Raw genomic sequence first — 21,344 nt, 5'->3', positions numbered from 1 at the left:
TCTTCCCTCTCTTTTCTTTTAGAGACTCTAATAGCAGGGGAGTAGATCTTCTACTGTTTTGATTCTTGGACTTTAATTTTTTATAAAGGCAACAGAACTTGGCAAGTTCCAGAGAATACAATCAGAACTGGGTATATACTCTTAGCATTCCCTATAATACTTACTGTTCTATTTTAAAAGTAATTTAAAATGGATTTGTAAGTCCAAAAATAGCACATGAATATATCATTATTTTAAAAAATTGAGACAAATAGTTTGGCAGCTTCTTGAAAAGTTAAACATAGACTTACCATATGACCTAGCAATTCCACTGGGTCCTTTAGGAAGAATGGGATGGGAAACTGGTTTCCATGCAAATTATCCAAGCATTCATTTAACAATCATAATAAACTTATTAAATAAAGTGCAATATATTAACACAGTGGAACATCATTCAGATGTAAAAAGGAATGAAATACATATACACGACGACATCGTTGATGAACCTGGAAACCATTATGCTAAGTAAAAGAAGCCAGTCACAAAAGACCACGTATTATATGATTCCATTTATAAGGAATATTCAGAATAGGCAAATCTGTATAGACGGAGAACAGAAGAGTGGTTGTTGTGGGCTTTGGGGAAGAGGGAATGGAGAGTGACAGCTTATTCAGTATGAAGTTTCCTTTTGGGATGAGAATGTTCTAGAATTAAACAGTCGTGATGGTTTTACAACTTTTTGGATATACTGAAAACACTGAATCATACACTTCAAAATAGTAAATTTTATGGTATCTGAATTTATCTCAATAAATCTGTTAGTGAAAAAAAAAAAAAAACCCTAGACACTATAAAGTTGTAGCCCCTCTGACTGTCCCTCCTACCCAAATCCCCAGTGGTTACCAACGTTATCAGCTTAGTAGGACTCCTGGTTAGAACACCCTGGTTCTTCACAATGCCCAGCGGAGGTCCTTGCACATAGGAGGTACTTTAGGCACTTGTTGCACATTACTTTTGTACAAGGATAAGAGAATACTGTTCTGTTCCCTTCAGGATAATATAGATCCTGTCGTACCCACCACCACACAAATTCATTAGTTCAGGATCAAGCAACTTTAGTAGCACTGTTTTCATTAACACCACACACACCAAGTATAATACCAAAAGCATACAGCACTTACAGGCATACAGCTGAAAGCTTATCGATCACAAATCCAGTTAACAGAAAACTCTGATATGAATGTTCATGTAAATAAGGAAGGCACTTTGCATCTGCCCTCTTGGTTTACAAAGAGTTTGGAATAAATGAAATGAAATCGGGTTTGGCAAGGCTATTACTACTTTGGAGGCTACAAGAGCAAGCTATAAATAAATGATTTCTAACTTGGTCAAGTCCAACTTAAACATAGGACTTAGACAATCTCATAAAAAGACTCTCAGAATGTCAGCATGTTGTTATTTTTAATCTTTTTATTTTTGGCAGAGGTTTTTAATTGTGGGTACACACAAAGAGAATTCGTCTAAGAGTCACACGAATTAACTTTTTAACACACCCCTGGGCCCCAACCCTCAGAGGTTCTGATTTACTTAAGACCACGACAGGCTGGCATTTGAAATTTTTAAAGCTCTCCAGATCCACTGGAAACACTCAGGGTTAGGAACTTTTAGGAAGAATGGGATGGAAACTGGTTTCCATGCAAATCGTCCAAGTATTCATTGAACAATCATGTTAAACTTGTTATAGCTGTCAATCAGAAGACTGGCAGCATATCCTAATTTTACTGAAGAGGAAACGGAGGCTTAAGAATTCACCCTTTAAAGTCAGCAGCAAGGACAGGGCAACACTTCAGAGTCCTGACGATGCTCTACATCTTCCTGGTATAAAGTTTCCAAATTCCCTTATGGTACTGAAGTTGTGAAAATGTGGTTTAGGGAAAGGAAACAAGTCTATAACCAAATTTTTAAGTAATTTTACTTGCACTTCAATATAATATCATTTTACTTGGACTTCAATATCTTTGCAATGTTTCCTAACTTGTGTCCTCTTGTTGACAGAGCAGTTTCTCTTCATGTACGCCATCTATAACGTGCCTCCTAAATTAGCAGCTAAGCTTGAGCTAGAAAGGAGGATGTGATACAGGAGAAGCTCTGGCCATGGAAGGGGAAGTAAAAGAGAAGCCTGCCTGTCCCTTCTGGCTCTATGGGGAAGGAAAGGGGTAGGAGAGATAAGTACATAATCTCCATTCATAGGCCTGCTCCCCACATACACACTCCTTCCCATCAAAGCAGGTTCAACTCAGGGAGCAGTGGAGTTTCAGGAATATCAAGACTCTGTTATCCCAGACATCACATGGGGTGGGCTTCAGGTTGCTCAAGGTCATTGTTCATATATACCGCTAATATATGTATGGTATGAGAGCAAAGGCTTGGATGTAGCAGGAGGAGGAGGACAAAGATGAGCTTGGGGCAGCACTGCTCACTCCCTAAAGCCCAAGAATGGCATGCTGGGCATTCAGGAGTTACTAAGAGACTGCTGGACCAGTGGAGGTCTGTTGTTAAAGCAAAGCGTTCTCCATGTACAGAAACTGAGACGGCACACACCACCACCTCTATCATGCATTTCTGCACATCACATCCAAAGGACAAACAGAATTAGATACCACTCAGCAAACAATTCCAGGATATATTCCAAACCAGACAGTGAAGCAGAGAAACCCCACACAGATATCAATGCAGCGATCCACAGGGATTCTTGTCTAACTCACACAAAGAAGACATGGTAAGCTTTCTTCTTAAACAGTCACTAACAGATGTTAGGCATCGATTGTTTGCCAGACACTGTTCCAGGCTGATAAGGATTTTGGAGATACATGATGTGAAGTCCCTGCCCTGACCAAACTAGATTTTAGGGTGGGGAAAGGAAAGTGGGCGGAACTCTGAGAGATGAAGTCTTTACTCAAAGAGTACTTCTTAGGAAGTTGAATTTTGAAAAGATTCGAGTGAGACTTCATCCTGAAAAATTAAGATATTATCATGACAGACTTAAAAATGGCCACAGATTCTTTGACATTCTGTCTAGCAAGAGGCTGTGAATCTATTCACCTTTCTTTGAATGGGAGTGGGCTTGTGACTCCTTTGACCACTGGACTATGACAAAAGGAACACTGCATAACTTCTAAGGCTGGGTCATTTAAAAAAAGCTACGAAGTCTCCATCTGTGCCTCTAAGACATTCAATTTTGGAGCCCCTGAGAAACTAGGTAAAAAGTCTGATTACCTGGAGGCTGCACGGAGAGGCTACTCATAGGTGCTCCAGACAGCAGCTCCAGCTGGGTACAGTCTCTGAGTCATCCCATCCCTAGTGGCAATTATGTGAGTGAAGACACGTTCAGATGACTCCAGTTCCTAATAGCCAAGGCACCTGTGCCATCCAAATCTTCCCAGATGAAGCCCCAGACACTGGGGAACAGAAACAAGTTCCTGCCATGCCTGTCTGAAGCCCCAGACACTGGGGAACAGAAACAATTCCTGCTGTGCCTGTCTGAATTCGAAACCCACTGAATCTATGAGCAAAACAAAATGGTTATTTTATGCCACTAGGTTTTGGGCATGCTTTATCACATCCAAAAATTTACCATGAAGCAAAAGTAACTGGAACAGCAGATGGGAACTGATACAGATCAGTTAAAAAAAAAAAAAAAAAGGCAGCAGCTCTATTTTCTCTAAGCCTGGTTTGAGATAAACTTTTATCTCATCATAGGAAACTAAATAAATTGTAACACTCTATTGTTAAGAATATCTATTTTATTAGGGCACCTGTGTGGCTCAGTCTGTTAAGCGTGTGACCTTTGATTTCAGCTCAGGTCGTGATCTCAGAGTCGTGAGATGGAGCCATACATCAGGCTCCATATTCAGTGTACAGTTTGCTTGTAATTCTCCCTCTTCCTCTGCCCCTCTCCCCACTCATGTACATGTGCTCTCTCTCTCTCAAAATAAATCATAAAATTAAAAAAAAAAGATACCTATTTTATCTACAGCAGCTATAATCTGGGCCATCCAAGAATTTGGTAAGACACCATTCTCTTGTGTATCTTTTTGATATGGGGCTAACATTGCCATAATGCCATTCAGAGCTGTCTATGAACTCAGTTTTGCCTCTTTCCCTTGGCAGATGACACATGATAGGTATTTGGCAATATTCCAGAATGACTGATAGGGTCTGACAAGTCAGAGGAGAAAGAAGAAATTCTAGACACAGCAAAGGGCTCATGATGAGTAAAGGATAAAGTTGGAGTTCTGGGGAGAATTAAGTAGGCCACCTGAACCTCATTCTTTCCCCAAACACTTTCCCTCAACATTCATGCTCTCATATCTTTCGTTAAGTTTTTCTCATTACTTTAAATGTTCTTTTCCCATCTGCTGGATGAACTCCTACTCATTCTTCAAAACCCTACCTCAAGTATCATTTTCCCTGAGCCTTCCCTATTATTGTTCCACTCCAAGTGGAATCAATCACTGTACTCCACTCTTCTGCAATACTTTCCTCAGCCTCTGGCACAGGAGAATACTCTTCACTATATTTAATAAGTTTAGATGTCTATTCTCCGTGATAAACTGTGAGTTACCAGACAGTAAGGATGATTCCTATTCATCATCTTATCTCCTGTTTGAGTGCCTATGTGCCAAACACTAGGTCAAAAAAGAAAAATCACTGCCTTTGAGGAATGCACCTAATTAAGGAGAGAGAAAGAGATCTAAAAACAGTCATATAGCAATGTCATAAGAGCTGTACAGAGATATAATGAGATGATGTGGGAAGACAATCTCCATCAGAAGGAATTTAGGAAGTGGCACGAAGTAGGTGACATCTGAGGTGGGCCTTGAAACCAAATTAAGATCAGAAGGCTGCATGGCAGGCAGGGTGGGGTGGGTGGGGAATCTATGGAATCAGAGCTAACAGGGTTTAAGAAGGGAACCACTAAATAAGAGGAACGTCTGGTTAAGTCTGGTCAATCTCTCCCTCCCCACTGCTGGAGATTCCCTGCTCAGGTTATTCCAAGTTCCCTTTTTACCATACCCAAAGCCACTCAGTCTTCCTTTCCAGTTACATCAACTATTTATAACAGAAAGTACCTATCATTTGAAGAAGCAACTCATTTAAAAAAAGTGTCAATAACAGGTAAAAATGTATTCAAATATGTAGCAAAGAAATAAAAATTAAAACATGGAACTACTTTTTAACCTGTCAAATTGTCAAGTATTTTAAAAAATTATACTGTCTGCATCAGAAAAGAATCAGGGAAACCAAAACTTCATCCCTCTGAGTAGCAATTTGGTATATCAGAAACGTAAAAAAAATTAAGAGTACAATTATTTACAAGATTTTATTTGGGAGAGAGAGAGTGAGAACGAGAGCATGAATAGGGGGAAAGGGAAAAGCAGGCTCCCTGCTGAGCAGGGAGATCTGAGGGGCTCCAGGATCACAACCCGAGCCGAAGGCAGATGCTTAATAGACTGAGCCAACCAGATGCCCCGTAACTGTACGCTTTGAATTAGAAATTCCATTTACAGGGTTCATTCTAAGAGTATAAGTCTTTGCTATAAAGATCACCACAGCATTATTTAAAATAGCAGAAAATAGTAAACTACCTAAATGTCAAACATAGAATAGTCAAATAAATTTGGCTTTGCAGGGGATCCCTGGGTGGCGCAGCGGTTTGGCGCCTGCCTTTGGCCCAGGGCGCGATCCTGGAGACCCGGGATCGAATCCCACGTCAGGCTCCCGGTGCATGGAGCCTGCTTCTCCCTCTGCCTGTGTCTCTGCCTCTCTCTCTCTCTCTCTCTGTGACTATCATAAATAAATGAAAAAAAAAAAATTTGGCTTTGCAATGAGTGTAACAGTTACCATTTATAGAATGTTTACCATGTGCCTGGCATTAGCACATTTAATACCACAGCAATCTATAAGGCAGTTATAGAAGTGAATGTTGAGTGAGACTTTTCCAGTCACCCCAAAAGTGGTAAAGAGAACCCACAGCTAAGATTAGAGAGGAGGTAAGTTTTCCCACAAGGTAAACAGAGCAGTCAATAACTAAGCTGGGCAAATTTAAGAATTTATGAAGAAGCTATAATATTAGACCTTCAAAGGTAATCATCACCTGGCCTCCACACTGCCTCTCTCCCTCCCCACTATGCAAAGGAAGAGCAGAGATGAGGAGGGGTAACCATGGATCCCACCCTGGTGGGTAGTGCTGTACCCTATGGAGGGTTCTTCTAAGAGAATCCGTTACACAGATTAGAGGTGCCAAAAAAAAAAATGATTTGGGACAAGAATTTTTTTTTAATTATAATGCCTAATGAATATCTGCTCAGGCAATAAACTTACAGATCTATCCTGCACCATTCTGGACAAAGAAAGGGAAAGTGGAGAAAGGGCATCAATGCTGTTCCCTCATTGTTTGGCATGGAGTGAGTCCCCTGGGTCAAGCAGTCCCATGGAAGTTGCTGGTCTTGAGCTCTCTTATCAGCTACCCCTCTCTCCCCAAGAGGGCTATCAAATGAGCAAGTGGAGCCCAGCTGTGAGATACATGAAGGGGGGGATGGCCTGAAAGGAGTTAAAAGGACTTAACACCACCAGTTTCCTCTGCAAGTCTAGAGACCACTCAGTGGGAAAATCTACCCTCCCAAGTGTAGGGAGCATACGCACAGGCAGTGCCAGTTAGGCAACAGTAAATGCCATCAAGGAGGACCCAACAGTAGCCATTTATGAAACACTTATCCCTGTCCCTCTCCCTCTAGCCTGTCCCTACACAACAGAACAACTGGGGCCTAGAATAGGCACAGGAGAAGTATGCTAGACAGACTATCTGTTCCCCATCCCTATACTCTCTGAAATGAGGAACGGAGAATAGGAGAATACAAATAAGCCAAATCTACCTTCTTCCACTTCATATCACCAGAACCACAAGTCTGGTCATTAACAGGAGTAGGAAAAGCCTTTGATTGGGTATACTACAATTTTAAAATGGTATACTACAATTTTAAAAGACCGAGGACTTTCAATAACCCAGAGTGACCAAAAGGGGATGATCTCTGCCAAAGGTATCAAGAGATCTGTAGAGAAGATTTTGACAAAGCACAAGTGGGAGTTCTGACTGAACAAAGATAAAAGCATTCATGTTTACTCTTCTCTGAGTTAGAATTATTCAATTAACTAGTTAAACTTACCATTATCTCCACCTCACAAATTAGGGAATCAAAGTCCTGAAATAAGGAAATATGCTCAAGATCACAAAGCATGTGGGAGGCTCGGTTTGGCTTCTAACTAACCCAGGGCTGACCTCATAGCCCACACCTTTTACAGTACACCAGGATTTTTTCAATATAGGGCCCAAAGGCATATTCCCAGGGATCTGCAGATGCATTTCAAACATTTTTTCAATACTGAGTTTTCACTTTAAAGGTGATTTTATTTATTTTTTAAAAATATTTTATTTATTTATTCAGGAGAGACAGAGACACACAGAGAGAGAGAGAGAGAGGCAGAGACACAGCCAGAGGGAGAAGCAGGCTCTATGCAGGGAGCCTCACATGGGACTTGGTCCCAGATCTACAGGATCACACCTCAGGCCTAAGTTGGTGCCAAACCGCTGAGCCACCCAGGCTGCCTTTAAGGTGATTCTAAAACATATATTCTGGATCATCTGAATGATCATCTTATGAGGGAATGCTGCTTCTTAATTATCAGCACTTGCATTTATAATCTTATTAATATCATGTACTAAGTTCTTTCACTTTTATACACTAATGACTAATGAGAAAAGCCAGAGGTGACAGTATATAAATGTGGTCATATCAATTAAAAGTATTTGGCTTGCCAAACAAACCACAGTTTCACTATAGTTCAAACATAGAAATGCAGTGGGAGAGAAGAGAGGCTTCACAGGAGTAAGGGCCATATTCACATTTCAAGGAGCAATTTAGTTTCAGCAAAGTATTTATTCTCGTTCACGTGAATTATATTGGTTCTGAAGGTTTACATTAAATTCGTTAATCTGTTTTGGTTTTACAATTGTAGAAGAGCTCAAAGTATATATTTATATCTCACAGTTTTTGTTTATACAATTTGGTAACATAATAATAAAGATAATTTAATTCAACATCAAAAACGTGTAAAAATGTTTAAAGTGTCTTTATATTACACATACTTGAGAAGCTCTGTGTTATGTTATTCTGCTTCAGCAGACATTAAAAGCTATGTCTTAGAAGACTATTTTATAACACAGGAAATATTTTCAATATATTAAAGCATACAAAAGGTGATACAGTCTTATTCTTTATAAACATACAAAGCATATTGAAATATAGAAAAAAAAGACCGAGGAACACACTAAAATGTTAACATTGTTTCTGCCATGGGAGGTGTATTACAGGTGCTCCTTATTCATGTTGTTTTTTATAATCTTCTGTTTCCAATAACTTTATCATAAGAGTGAAATTTAAGTATTACAAAAAATTAACTTTTTAATAGCCTATCCCACAGAAATTCCCTAAACTTGTTGCTTAAAAAAAAAAAAGTTTTCAATCCAGTTCTAGCTTGAGCTCTTTTTTCTCCAAAGAAATGTAACCAAAAAAAAAAAAATGTAACCAATCCCAAAGTAAAATTTATCAAAACTTAAAAGCATATAAAGTACTAGCCAAGCAATAATTTACTGTGCTTTAGATACCGGAGCTACAAGGCTGAACAAAAATGTGGTGCACTCTAGAAGCTAAACCAAAAGTTAGTCCACGGTACTAAGGCATCATAACACAAGAGCCAGGAGAAGAGGTTCTAAAATCCTCTCTGATGCAGAGGGCAAGATCAAAGGTGGCCACAAAACGAGACGTGAAGTGAGGAACACCTGGGTGGCTCAGTGGTTGAACATCTGCCTTCCACTCAGGTTGTGATCCTAGAGTTCCTGGATTGGGTCCTGTGTTGGGCTCCCTTCGGGGAGCCTGCCTCTCCTTCTGCCTATGTCTCTGCCTTTCTCTCTGTCTCTCTCATGAATAAATAAAAATCTTAAAAACAAAAAACGTGAAGTGAGTCCTAAGAATGTATCAGGAAATAAGTGTAGAAATGTGAAACTGAAGATTACCCAGCAAGTAAAATACAAACATGGGTCATGTGAAACTGAACTGGCTGACCACACTAGTCCAATGTCTCCTGGGTTCTTACAGCACTGGTCTTTGCCAGGTGTACTGCCTGCCATTATAATTCAAGCATGTTCCCCAGCAAGATTATAAACTTGGAGGGGAATACTATGTACTTTGTAGACTCTTATTATTTGTTAATGAGAGTGTCTTCAGGAAGATTTCTAAAGGGCGTTAAACTCAACAAACTGTAGCCTATGCTGATACTCAAAAAATATAGACATACACCCAGCCTATATCAATTTTTTCCTCTAGAAAGATGTACCAAAAGATCAGAGCAACAGACTCATTCCTATAATCCTTACAAGGAAATCAGTCTACTATATATATAAAACTTAGCACTTTCCCTGAGTTTTGCAAGCCAGCAGAGCTCTAACCAGAACACTCTTCCAAGGCAAGCTAAGGAAAGACACAGTGATAGCCTGTCCAAGAAAATCTTCCTAGCTAGCGGCAGTGATATTGTATGATACCTAAATGCTATGTCTTATTAGTAGGGGTGAAATTCTCGTAAGTCCTACCTATATAGCAGACAAGGTGTGTACAGTATGTAACAGTGAATAACTGAAAGTAACATATATGTCTAACCAAAGGACATGTGTACGTAAAGCATGGTATGTTCACTTGTGTGCTATTTTTAAAACTTATGAACCCGTTCAGGATCTGCTTTCAAATATTCTCACAAAGGAAGAGTAAAAAGGATAAAGCAAATGTGATAAAATCTTGATAGATTTGAAACCGTGTGAATTGGTGTTCATTAGACCATTTTCTCTCCTTCTGTGTATGATGGAAGTTTTTCATAACTAACAACTGGAAAAATATTATGCAGAAGTGAAAATATTTACAGTGGTGGATTGTGGAAAAAAAAAAGCAGCGTAAAACCGATAGTTCGTGTTGCTTATAACCATGTAAAATCATATATATGACCAACCCAAGAGCAGTAAGAACCCCTTAATGCCCATGTGGGTTTCTAGATAACACTTTTACTCAAAGAAAAGGATACTTCAAGCAAATGGCTAATCCTAGGTCTGGATCAAAAAATGTACAAGACAAACCTGAAACATCTTGCCATACCAGATAACAAAGAAACTATCAAATACTAGTAAGGGCATGTCAGAGGACTCAGAAGACCCAAGATATTTTAGCCACTGGCTAAAGATATTACAACATGAGCATCCATTAGAATAACAACTAGGGGCGCCTGGCTGGCTCAGTTGATAAAGCATGTGACTCCTGATCTTGGGATTATGAGAGTTTGAGTCCCATGTTCAGTATAGAGATTACTTAAAAATCAAATCTTTAAAAAAAAAAAAAAAAAGAACTGGAATAGATTCAAACACATCAGATGTATTTATATTTGGGAGCTCATAATGATATTAAAAAATGCTCTAAAAAATGCTCTAATTAATCACTTTGAAGAATCCTAAGGAACTTACTCACTATTTTCACAATTGGCAGACAAACAATAGGAAGCAAATATAAAGCTGGGGGGGGGGGGTGCTACAGGGGAAGAGGTTGTTAATGATAAATGACAACAACTTTGCCTTCCTTGCAGCTGGTACTGCTCAAGTGGCTTCATGCCTGCACCAGGCTCTAAGTGAGATACTTACACCATCACATAAAGTGCTCATAATCTAGCAAAGGGAGACAGATACAAGCCTGATGTGAGAATGCCGAACTAAAGGTGGCAAAATGCCATGGAAACAAGCCAGGAAGAGGGTTCACTTTGGAGGAGCCTAGAGGATAAGAGGCAAATGTAGGCTTAAGGGGTTACCACTTACTGGGAAGTTTTCTCAACATTTTTGAACATGGGCTTCACAATCTCACACATTGATCTTTGTATCCCCTAGTACACACAAGTTTCCCAGACGCTGGCCAAAGTTACAGCTTCAGACAAACCCCCATATGGTTTTATCTCCCTTCTGTGAGATCAGGAGACCCTTGAGATGTTCCTTTCAGGAAAAACTTGACTTCCTAGAACTTGACTTGATGTAGTATCTAGCTTGGGAATTCCACTTGCATTTTGATGTTACAAAACTCAGGTCTGGCCCAAATTTGAAAAGGATGTGAAGACACTCATGCTCATGTTCAGAGTTCTTATGAGAGGGTTAACAATTATACATCAACACTGGCCCTGACTGCCACATCCTCTAAGATTAAATACCTCCTCTGGGCTAGACACTGCATTAAGATTTTTTTTTCATTTGTTAATCTAGTAAATTCTTAAACCCTGTGAAGCAATATTACACCAGTTTTATAGACAAGGAAATAGGCTCAGAGAATCAAGTCATTTGATTTCAAAGGCCTTTGAAATACTAAGAGATCTTCTGAAGCCAAACAATGTCAACATGTCACTGACATTTCACCGTGAAGTGGGGGCTGAAAGGCCCCTGGTTAGAGTGATGCTGTTTATTAATAAATGTTCTATCATCTAAGGCCTTTCATAGACTCTCCCCCACAGCTCTCCACTTACTTTTCAAACCTTTTTGATTTCTACTATAGACTCCACCTTGGATGGAAATTCACTGCCCCCCATCCCATGCACAGTGTGGGGATTTTCCACTTCAATCGCTATCTTCCTTCCTGGGCCCCAATCTTCTGAGTCCAACTCATATCCCCACCTCCCACTCCAGGAAGCCCTTCCAGTTTTTTCTTTTTCTTTTTTTTTTTTTTTTAATTTTATTTATTTATGATAGTCAGAGAGAGAGAGAGAGAGAGAGAGAGAGAGGCAGAGACAGAAGCAGGCTCCATGCACCGGGAGCCCGATGTGGGATTCGATCCGGGGTCTCCAGGATCGCGCCCTAGGCCAAAGGCAAGCGCCAAACCGCTGCGCCACCTAGGGATCCCGCTTCCAGTTTTTTCCATCTCCATAGCTCCTGCCTTCATGAACATGATACCTGGACCATATATCTCTATATAATGGTATTTCTCTGTTTTGCATGTGTACTTCTGGTCTCCCTGGGCACCTGGTTCCTTGAAGCCAGGGTTGAATGTTGATTTATTCCTTTAGGAAGACAAAGGACACAAAACATATTCTCTAAGTCCTGCTCAATATTACTTGGATACAGGCAATAGCCTGCTTAGGACCCTTTGTTTCTCAGCATTTCCTGTAAGCTTGAGGTTACCATATTCCACAATTCCCTTCTAACTAGAGAAAGGCCAATGAGAAATAGAAAGCAACTTCAAAGTCATTTCATTAAGCAAAGCTGCAGGCGTGCATTCCTGCTTTGTACAATTTTACTGCCTCTGGTCCTCAGATATCCCTGAGAGAACATTCCATACTCATTCAAGGCTATGGAGATTCTAGCCTGTCTTTTCCTTTGGATTAGAAGTATTAGCTGGGCCACGTACCAAATCTTAGCAAATGAGGAGTTGTGTTCTTTGTAAACTGTGGTAAAGTGCACAAATCATAGCATTTATCTTAACCATTTGTAAGTGTACAGTTCACTGGCATTCAGTATTCATATTATTGTGTTATCATCACTACCAGCCATCCCAAGAACTTTTTATTTTGCCAAACTGAAACTCTGTGGTCGTTAAACAATAGCTCCCCATTCTCCTCTCCTGCAACCACCATTCTACTTTCCATCTCTATGAATCTGACCCCTCCAGGTGTCACACATTAGTGGAGTCACAGAGCTTTTATCCTCTTGTGAATGATTTTACTTAACAAAATGTCACTAAGATCATCCATGCTGTAGCATGTAAGAACTTCCTTTTTAGTGCTGAATAATATTCCATTGTATATATTTCTGTAAAATATATTTATTCATTTATCTGATGATAGACATGTGGTTGATTCCAAATGAGGAATTTTGATCCAGTGCTAGTGATAAGAAGCTCAGTAACTGGCCCTGGGTTAGAGCAGTCTCTTTGATGTTACAAACACTATCAAAAAATCAATCCAGTGATTAGGACCACAGAACAGAAAACTACTAAAGGAATGTCCACCTGATTATCTGTCCCAGGAATTTGGGCCAGACATAAATTTTATTTAAATATTCCAATAGTCTGTTGTAAGAGTCTTGCCTTCTTAGGATGGCTTAGAAACAAATCTTAAATTCGCTTGTTTCTGAAGACCTTCTTCTTCCTTGCCCCCCCCCCCCCCCCCCCCCCCGCCTTCGGTTTATTGAGATCTAATTGATACATAACATTGTATAAGTTTAAGGTGTATAACAAAGTCTTGATACACTTATATATTGCAACATGATTACCACCACAGCATTAGTGAACACCTCTATTACATCACATAATTAGCATTTTTCTTTTTTTACTTATTTACTCATATGAAAGAGAGAGAGAGAGAGAAGCAGAGACACAGGCAGAGGGAGAAGCAGGCTCCATGCAGGGAGCCTGATGTGGGACTTGATCCTAGGACTCCAGGATCACGCCCTGGGCCGAAGGCACGTAACCACTGAGCCACCCATGCATCCCTAGCTTTTTTTTTTTTTTTTTTTTTTCCCCTAATGGGAACATTTAAGATCTACTCTCTTAGTAATTTTCGAGTATACAATATGGTACACTTTAACTACAATCACAGTGCTGTGCGTTAGATCTTCAGAACTTAATTCATGTTTTATTTTATTTTATTTATTTATTTTTTATTCATGATAGTCACACATAGAGATCGAGAGAGAGAGAGGCAGAGACACAGGCGGAGGGAGAAGCAGGCTCCATGCACCGGGAGCCCGACGTGGGATTCGATCCTAGGTCTCCAGGATCACGCCCTGGGCCAAAGGCAGGCGCCAAACCGCTGCGCCACCCAGGGATCCCTAATTCATGTTTTAACTGGAAGTTTGTACCCTTTGACTAACATCTCCTCATTTCCCCCATGCTCCTCCAACTTCCAGTAACCACCATTCTACTATTTCTATGAGTTCATCTTGCTTATTTATTATTTAAAGTTTTATTTACTTAAGTAATCTCTACACCCAGTGTGGGGCTTGACCCAGAATCCCAAGATCAAGAGTCACATGTTCCTCCAACTAAGCCAGCCAGGCACTCCTATGAGTTCAGCTTTTTTAGATTCCACATATAAGTGAGATCACACAGTATTTCTCTTTCTTGGACTTATTTCACTTAGCATAATGTCCTCAAGCATCATGTCCATCCATGTTGCTGCAAATGGCAGGAGTTCCTTCCTTCTCACAGGTGAAGAATATTCAGAAAACACCAAGCACGGCACGCACGCACACACACACACACACACCTTCTTTATCCATTTATCCACTGAAAGATACTTAGGTTGTTTCCATATCTTGGCTATTATGAATAATGCTGCAATGAACATGGAGTGCAGATGTCTCTTCAACATCCTGTTTTCATTTCCTTTGGATATATACTCAGAATGGCACTGCTGGATCATATGATAGTTCTATTTTTAATTTTTTGAGGAAGTTCCCTACTGTTTTCTTTTTAATTACAGCCATTCTGACAGGTGTGAGGTGATAGCTCATTGTGGTTTTGATTTGCATTTCCCTGATGATTAACGATGTTGAGCAGCCTTTCATGTACCTGTTGGCCATTTATCCCTCTCCCTTGTTCTTACCAAGCCACATGTTCTTTCTTGTCTACCTCTTAAGTCTCACAGCCCACTATCTTCATCATCCTGCAGGTGGTCCAGCAACACCACACTCTGTTTAGCACCCCTACACATACTCTGCAGTTCCTTGCCACGGGCTTCACTGTCAGCAGCCTGGCTGCCTGGAAGACTTTCTTCTCTTGGCTTCTAGTTCTGGCTACCTCTCCAGGAAGGTTTCCTTATTCTTTGTAGTCCCAGAACTTGGATACATGGCATGTAATAGCTGATTGGTAAATTATTAAACATATTTGCTCCACTCACATTCTGTGTTGAAAAGATGAGTTTAAAGAAAAATTCAAGACCAATGGGATTATAGTTAATTTTTATTTATACTTTACTACTGTTCATTTTTAAGATTTTATTTATTTATTCATGAGAGACACAGAGAGAGGCAGAGACATAGGCAGAGGGAGAAGCAGGTTCCTCAAAGGGAGCCTGATGTGGGGCTTGATCCCTGAACTGGGATCACGCCCTAAGCCAAAGGCAGACGCTCAACTGCTGAGCCACCTAGGCGTCTCACTGTTCACATTTTCTAATGACGAGCTGACTTTTCAAGTTTACCTTTAAAAAAAAATTAAGATTAATCTGATCAGGAGTAAAGTAGAGAAATCGGTCTACCAGATTTTAAGACTTACCATATAGCTATAGTTATCAAGATTACAGGGTATTGGCATTAGGGTAGAAATACAGAATGATGAAGAATAGAAAATCGACCCACACAGATACTCCCGACTGATTTATGACAAAGGTGCAAAAAGCAATTCAATAAAGGAAGCGTAGCCTTGCCAACAAATGGTGCTGAAGCAATTGGGCATCCAATGCCAAAAATAAACAACAACAACAATATAAGTTTCACACCTAATCCAAAAACGAAGTCAAAACGGATCATTGGACTTAAAACTAAAAAATGTTTAGGGAAAAGAGGGAGAAAAGCTCTGCAACCTACAGCTTAGCAAAGAGTTCTTAGACTTGACCAAAAGAAAGTATGGCCCATAAAAGAAAAAACTGATAGCTGGATCTCATCCAAATCAAAAACTTTTGCTCTATTTTTGTTGTTGTTGTTGTTGTTTGGTTTTTAAAACTTTTGCTCTGTTAAAGACCCTAATGGATGAAAAGAGATTGGAAGAAAATATTTGCAAGCCATATTTTTTGACAAGGCCTAGTATCTTGAGCATATAAACAATGCTCATAATTCAGCAGTTAAAAACAAAAACAAAAACAACAGTCCAGGAGCACCTGGCTGGCTCAGTCAGAGGAGCATGCAACTCTTGAACTCAAGGTCATGAGTTCGAGCCCTACCTGAGGTGTAGAGATTACTTAAATAAAAACTTTAAAAAAAGGGCAGCCCAGGTGACTTAGTGGTTTAGCGCTGCCTTCAGCTCAGGGTGTGGTTCTGGAGACCCGAGATGGAGTCCCACGTCAGGCTCCCTGCATGGAATGCAGCCTGCTTCTCCCTCTGCCTGTGTCTGTGCCTCTCTCTCTCTCTTTCTCTGTGTGTGTGTCTCGTGAATAAATTAATTAAATCTTTAAAAAAAAACTTAAAAAAACACAAAATTCAAAAAATTAAAAAAACAATTTGTAAAGAAAATGGACAAAAGGGATCCCTGGGTGGCGCAGCGGTTTGGCGCCTGCCTTTGGCCCAGGGCGCGATCCTGGAGACCCAGGATCGAATCCCACGTCAGGCTCCCGGTGCATGGAGCCTGCTTCTCCCTCTGCCTATGTCTCTGCCTCTCTCACTCTCTCTGTATAACTATCATAAAAAAAAAAAAGAAAAGAAAATGGACAAAAGACTTAAAGAGACATATGACCAAAGATGACATACAGATGGCAAATAATCATCTGAAAAGATGTTCAACATCATTAGCCATAGGGAAATATAAATTAAAACCATAAGTGAGGGGTTCTAAGGTGGCTCAGTTGGTTCAGTGTTAGACTCTTGATTTCAGCTCAGGTCATGATCTTGGGGTCCTAGGATTGAGCCTCACATCAGGCTCCCTGCTCAGTGGGGAGTCTGCTTGTGCTCCTCTCCCTCTGCCCACTCCCTGTCTCAAAAAAATAAATAAGTAAATCTTAAAAAAAAAATAAAACCAATAAGTGAACAGTTTAACAAATAAATTACAGTACACGTATACCATGGACTAGTACTTGGTAGTTAAAAAAAAAAAAAAAAGAATGAACTAATGATACATACAACAACTTGGATGAATCTCCAGAGTATCATGATGAATGAAAAAAGCCAATCCCAAAACATTACAAACTATACGAGCCCATTTACATAATAACACTCTTGAAAAAACAAAATATAAAAATGTAGAACAGATTAGTAGTTGTCACGGGTTAAGGATATGGTGGGAATAGGATGACAGTGGGTGTGACTATAAAAGGACAACTTGAAGGGTCATGTGGTGATGGCAATGTTCTGTATCTGGACTCCATCGTTATCAATATCCTGATGGTGATATCACTCTAGTTTTGCAAAGTGCTACCATCAAGAGAAACTGGGTAAAGAGTAAACATCTCTCTCTTTCCTATTTTTACAAATACATGTGCATCTCAGATTATGTCAGAGTAGGAAGTTTAATAATTTTTTTTAAAAAGCTTAGGCTTTGGGACAAAACCAGGAGACATTGGACAAGTCACATCTTTTCTCCTAGGGCTAAAAAGATGAAGAGATCAATGGTCTAGGCACAGTGCCTGGTACAGACTAAGTCCTCAACAGATGACTATTAAAATGACAACCTTAGGAGTCATGGCAATGGGGATGGAGAAGTATAGAGAAAAGGATATTAAGATGATAGCACTACTATGGGTTTTATAAAAGATTAGATGTGTGGTAGTGGATGACAGGGAGTGAAGACTGAATCCCAAGTGGATAGTCAGTGGCACCATTTACTGAGAAGATGGGGGATGAAGAATAGAGTTTTGAGTGTCATGAGTTTGTGATGATTAAGAGGCCTTCAAGTAGAGATGTCCAGTTAACAACCATATTTGCACGTCTGGAATTCAGAACACAACTCTGGGATGGAAATTTAACTTGATAATGACAAGTATGCAATGATAATTGAGCTTCCAACTTGAAGGATTGGGTAAAGGGTCATTTTCGCAAAAGAGACTTAGAGTGGCCAAAAAAGGGGGAAAAGTGGGGCATTTATTGTATCACTTCAGAGAAAGGTGCTTCAAGAAAGAGTGAGTGATCTGCTATGAATAATGAGTGAAGAAATTAAAATGAAAAAAACAGACCTCTGAGTTTAATGACCTGGGTGTCACTGGTGTCTTTCAGAGAACAGCTGTAGTGAAATGACAAAGTAGGTTTCAGATTGGAGCCAAATGACAAGAAGGCCGGAGAAATGGAGACAGTGTAAACCACCATGAATAAGTTTAGCCCTGAAGAAAAGGAAAAAGTATCGTGAGAAGGAAGAGATATAATATGAGGGAGGATTTTGTTAAAGGGAAGCATACTGACACGTTAATAGAAAAGAACAGGTAAACGCTAAGACAGAAGATTCACGATAGAAAACGTAATAATGATCCGAATAGATGGGATGGGATATGATCCAAAGCACAGCATTGCTCAGTTAGAAGGGACACCTCATCAGGGCACTTGAGTGGCTCAGTCAGATAAGTGTCTGACTTCAGTTCAGTCATTATCTCAGCAACAATAGCCCTCACCCTCATTCAGGCTCCCTGAGGAGTGGCTTGTTCCTCTGCCCTTCCCTCTATTCCTGCACTCTAATAAATAAATAACATCTTAAAAAAAATAAGGACACTTCACCTACTCTAAGAAGAGGGAAAAAGTAAAGGAACCATGCAGATACAGGTATATTTGGAAATATGGTTGTGGTATGTGCATATAGCCACTCTCTGATAGCTTCAATGATCTTCGTGGAGAAGGCAAGGTCATGTGCTAAGACTGACAGGATGGCTTAATTTTTATTCCCAGCATCTAATCCAGTGTCTGAGAGACATTTAATAAATAAATTTATTTAATAAAAATAAAGTCTCCTCGGTGCAGTTGTTCATTAGAACCAGTACACAATTTTCTCCAAATAGTCACTAGAGGGCAGTGTTACTACCAATCTTTTCCCCTAAATCTATTGAAACTAATAGAAAATTACAGAGCAGTGTAAGTCATAAAATGTTTTTCTCTGAGAAAATCTGGCTTCAGCCGTGTGTGTGTGTGTGTGTATGCACACACACTCATATATAGGCATACTACAGCACGATGGGAGGGCTGTTCCTTCTGCTGGCCTTGCACTGCAAAGATATCACCATGGCCCAGAGGCAACACTCACCACTTCCCAGAGGTCACTTTTTGTAATTACCCCAATGTTCAGAGCAATACTGAATAGATCCCTACATTTTCTTATGATTAATTGGAAAAAAATGATGAAAAAAAATCTCTAAACCTGATCCCAGGTAATATTTGCCATGGCTTCTTTTAAATGGTTTTCCCCCTTAAACCTACCTTCTCCTCACATTCGAGAGAAGTTTTTAAAATTAACTATAAGTAGCTGCAATCCATTTCATCAGCTTCTTTTGTCTTTACCTCTGATGGTTGACATATTCTTACAATGAAGACTTATTGATCCATAATACCACATACCTATGGTATACATGAGAATAAGCAGCTATTTTGGGGTGTGTGTTTAGCAACAGAGCTGGAAATTACTTGCCTCCTAGATTGATTCTAATGAATAATCTGGGTCTCTAAATGAACACAGGGAACTGGCAAAGTTCTAACTTAAAACAAGGCGCAAAAATTCTCCACTCGCAAAAAGAAAATAAGATGTAAGGGTAGACTCTAACCCCTCGAGTCTGGGGTTAGGTAGATCGGCTCAGTTTCAACTAAGAGAATTGAACTACCACAGTAGGGGAGACTCCAGGCATACCAATAGAACACATCACCCCGAAGCCTAAGAAAAGCTGTTACTAGCTTGATCAGATGTCTATGGGCTAGAGCCACAAGGAGGATGGGAAAGAGGCTGAGGTCATCCTATGACTGTAGGGTGTCAAGTACTGCAGATGGGTGAAAAAGATGCTTGACTCCAAAGCCTCCAAACTTGTTTTTTTGTTTGTTTTTGTTTTTGTTTTTTCCTGAGGTAAGTTGCTCGAGAACAAAAATACCAAACAAATGGGTCATAAAGAGTCTGGGTGATAGAGTTGGAGTAGTCATTGAACACAGATAAGGTGTCAGACAGTTTGCAAACTGTATCAAAAACAGTTTCAAGGCTCTTTAGGGTAGTGTTCTAACTTGAAAATTAACAGTCACATTTTCACTGGATACTCTATTCCACCAGTCGGTAGGTTAGTACACTTTTGCTAATAGTTTTCAGAAGCTCAAAGATTTGTTTCATTAAAAAAAAAAAAAAAAAATATATATATATATATATATAAACATTAATAGCAAATTACTCATCCTTAACATTATATAAAAATTCACGTTTCCTAATGAGCTGATTGTGAAAAGGGGAAAAATCTCTTTCTTAGTAATCGTATGGAGTTCGGCTTCCCAGGCATCCCCGAAAAGTGGGCTTTAGAACTGGGGTGAACACTTGACTGCCTCCTCCGTGCTGCGTTTTGAATCTCGGTCCACTTTCAAAAGTCATTGTTAAATTCTTAAGAGTCTTCTCAGCAAGTGATTTAAATAAGAGCCTGCTTTCATTTACATACACACACATTTGCACTCCCCAACAACACTTCCTTTGAAAAACAGAATGTCACTTCCTCAATCCAGAGGCCAGAAGTCCCTCCGTTCTGATCTGGGGAGCCAAGACAGGAAACTCTGGTAAGCTTCTGCCTCTCCCCCCACGGACAGCCCCTGGTGCAGCTGACCGAGGGGAGGGGAGGGGAGGGGAGGGCAGGGCAGGGTCTACTCCGAGCTCCCTTGATGCACTGCAGCTGGAAGGCCACAGCTCACTTTCATGCTGTGGGAATGATCCCTGGGAGGCCAGCACCCAGAGTCGCTGGAAACAAGGGCATTTCATAGGAAGTGGAGAGGGCGCCCAGGGGAGACCTTGACACCTTTTACCGACCTTCCACTTCCAAACGTCTGCAAGTAGCCCAGGGCTGATTTGTAATTAGCACCATCTTGTACTTTGACCCCGGGAGGCACCGCCTGGGGAGGGGGTGGTGGTTGGCCAGGCTTCCCACCGGTCCGCTCCGGACGGTACCGGTACCACCTTCCCTCGGACGTCGCCAGTTTCTCCCCCAGAAGGGAGAGGCTGTCCCAGCAATTTCGGTAAACACCGTCGGTTACCACCACCTGGCAACGGAGCGCCTCGATTTCTCCCGACCCCGGGCACCGGAGGCCGCACAAACCCCGGCCGCTTGCACCAGGCCAAAGTGCAGTGTCACCCCCGTGGGGTGGGGTGGGGTGGGGTGGGGTGGGGTGGGGGTGTATGTGAGAGACATACAGAATAAAGGGAAAGACGGGGGACAAACAAATGAGTCACTTAATACAGGCGCTGCACATGCCGCTGACGCTGCCCGTGATGCAGAGGCTGTGCCCTGGGAGGAAGCAGGCGCCCCCGGGAGAGGCGGGCAGAGACAGGGAAGGGGGAAAGGGTGTGAGGCGCCTCGCCCTTTGTGGGGCCGCCCGC

At 40.7% G+C, this 21,344-nt stretch overlaps 1 protein-coding gene and 2 long non-coding RNA genes across 4 annotated transcripts in view; 1 reads left to right on the top strand and 2 right to left on the bottom strand.

Moving 5' to 3' along the window:
• Window positions 1-21,344, bottom strand: part of GAB2 (GRB2 associated binding protein 2) — a 192,104-nt gene that overhangs the window by 170,201 nt on the left and 559 nt on the right. The window lies entirely within an intron of this gene.
• On the bottom strand, window positions 18,711-21,108 carry LOC119877352. Its single transcript, XR_005375618.1, has 2 exons — window positions 20,778-21,108; window positions 18,711-20,504 (listed from the first exon to the last, which is right to left on the bottom strand). It is a non-coding gene; the product is annotated as an uncharacterized LOC119877352 (long non-coding RNA).
• Window positions 20,387-21,344, top strand: part of LOC111091519 — a 52,834-nt gene continuing 51,876 nt past the window's right edge. The window contains exon 1 of one of the 2 annotated variants that reach the window (XR_005375617.1): window positions 20,387-20,530. This is a non-coding gene — a long non-coding RNA (uncharacterized LOC111091519). The remainder of the gene's footprint in view (window positions 20,531-21,344) is intronic. The other variant, XR_005375616.1, reaches the window with a different exon arrangement.

This window comes from Canis lupus, chromosome 21 (genome assembly GCF_011100685.1).
Source record: "Canis lupus familiaris isolate Mischka breed German Shepherd chromosome 21, alternate assembly UU_Cfam_GSD_1.0, whole genome shotgun sequence".
NCBI classification, from domain to species: Eukaryota; Metazoa; Chordata; class Mammalia; order Carnivora; family Canidae; genus Canis; species Canis lupus.
Note: the sequence above shows the minus strand (reverse complement) of the source record. Positions and strands in the feature narration are given on the sequence as shown.